The sequence below is a fragment of the Taudactylus pleione genome, unplaced genomic scaffold (assembly GCF_031769625.1).
Source record: "Taudactylus pleione unplaced genomic scaffold, aTauple2 ptg000627l, whole genome shotgun sequence".
Classification (NCBI taxonomy): Eukaryota; Metazoa; Chordata; class Amphibia; order Anura; family Myobatrachidae; genus Taudactylus; species Taudactylus pleione.
Window position 1 is genome coordinate 6,938,355 of NW_028285029.1, and position 2,698 is coordinate 6,941,052.

Sequence of the window (2,698 nt, forward strand, 5' to 3'; positions counted from 1 at the left end):
CTCAACTGATACACTGCTATTCCTCTCATCTATTCTTTCAGTCCTCAATTATCTAGGACTAAATAAAGAATGTGAAGATTCTCTATTTGTTTCTTATAATAGGGAAAGTATTTAGAATGTAATAGAATAAATATATTCCTACATGGCTCATAAAGCCCGTATTAGATAAATTAAATTCATAAATCTGGCACGGAAAGTTTATTATAAGGCAGATCGGTTTTGTACTGAATTGACATCCTTAAATAAATAAATAAATATGCCGATCTTGAACATATGTATACAAATAAATAAATAGATATGAAGTACATATCACATAGTTATCCTAACCATTGTGGTGCATAATAAATAATAAATTAAACATGTGTATATCAAATTAAATATAGTGTGAATATCTATATTCATTATCTATTCCCTAAAAAAATTATTATCAATAAATGACAAAGATGAATGTAATTAGAATAAAGTTAATATAAAACTTATCCCCCATTTAAAAAAAATAAATATGTGAATCAACTAAATATATCCTACACAAATAGGGTGATCATATAGGTGAATAAAATATGCGAAAAATAATAAGGAAAATACATGACAAAAAAAGTTAAATATGTTTACAGAAGATTAATAACAATAAACAAAGGGATATTAATAATACTAATAAACCTCTTCAGTGAGAATGATGTGAATCAATTCAAGTTAATCTAAATTGTAAGAATTTTTAATTATTACGAATAGCTAAATTTCATATAGTGCAATTCTAGTGTAAATAAATTGGTTGTATTGTAGTGTGAAAGTGAGGATTGTTAGCCATTCTAATAAATCTTTGTAAATTTTTCAAAGATTAGTGAAATAATAAAATGGTATAAAATAGGTAAAATGTGAGTGAAAATACTTGACAATTCTATAACCAATAATAAAACCTAAAAATCATAGAAAAAAGAAAGGGGGAGGGAAAAAAGAGGGCCATATACTAATGTAATTTAGAGTATGTAGAAATGTTGTTATAAATATATGTACATATAATATATTGAATCCCATATAAGAATAGAGCTAGAAAATATGATAAAGGTGAATAAATCCCATTATAAAATTTGTATGTACTATTAACCTAAAGTGTCTTTCAAAAATGTCATATGTCCAAAATATATACTTATTATTTTATTCTTAATCATGCATATTCTTTTCAATCTACATACTATATTTATTCTATGTCTTTATTTTAATACTTTCCTTTGCTTATATGTTATGTGAGTAATCTTCTACAGTTGAATAAAGATCAGATTTTATGCATGTGCACCATTTACAGATCCCCTTTTCCAATTCCTTTTATTCTTGGCTACATGGGCCAGGCATCATGGGCCAGGCATCCTCTTTAGCTTTTGATATCCTTCACCTTAATCAGGGTCTCCAAACTGTCAGGCAATATATTATACAGTTTAATTCCTTATTTTTTCAGTTCCAGTGGAACTAGAAGGCACTAGTTGCTGTTTTGTAGCAAGGATTGTCCTTTGAGGAGAAATTTAAAGCTCTAGAGCTCCCAAATTCTCTCTAAGAACTGATATTTCTGTGCCAAAAAATGAATAGAAGCATGATGGACTTCTCCACAATCAGACTTGCTCTCTGTTTCTAGGCTATACTTTTAGTCCCCAAGCAATCTATGCTGTTGGGCTGTTACTGAGTGAAAAACAAATATCAGGTGGTGGTGTGAGAAAGCTGCAGGTTCAAGGAAGGTGTCACTCTCCTGACTAATATGGATAAAGTTATATAATGAAAGAACATGTGCTGAAATCTTGTAGGAATCAAGATATTGTATCTACTTCTAATGGTCAATGACCCAAATGACTTCACAAATCACAATTAATGGTATAGCATTGATGCTAATATTGCTGAAAATGGACAAAACTGTATAATGGTCAATGACCCAAGTAACTCTACACATCACAATGAACAACAATACATGGATGCTATTAATTGCTGAAAATAGACAAAAACTGTATAGGCTTGATTGATAGTAAAAATAGACTCATTTAATAATGCATGTCATAACATGCCATAAATAATACACAATGATGCACATTTGAGTTAAAAATGCATTGGATATCAGACAATAACATATAAAAAATGGAGGGTGAAATTCACAAATGTACTGATGAAAAAAATCTTAGTCCAAATGGCCTGGTGCTGATAACCATTAATAGTCCTCAGAATGGTGGAATCCTGTATAATGTCCAGCTAAATGTGATATTATAATTACCAACTGTGTTGAGACATGTGTCCTGATGAGTAGGTAGTAAGCCCACAGATGGTGAGGAACGGCAATATGCTATTGAGGAAACTGTGGGATTACCGCAGCGAAACGCATCTAGATCTCTATTGGATGTGGCCTTAACTGACTGAGAACCTCTTTTCACAGATTGTGGATTCCAGACCGGCTCCTATTGTCATCCAGCCATGTTGTTTCAGTTCCTCACCTTCTGTGGGCTTACTACCTACTCGTCAGGACACATGTCTCAACACAGTTGGTAATTATAATATAACATTTAGCTGGACATTATTCTGGATTCCACCATTCTATAAATGGTTATCAGCACCAGGCTATTTGGTCTGAGATTTTTTTCATCAGTACGTTTTTGAATTTCACCCTCCATTTTTTATATGTTATTGTCTGATATCCAATGGATTTTTAACTCAAATGTGCATC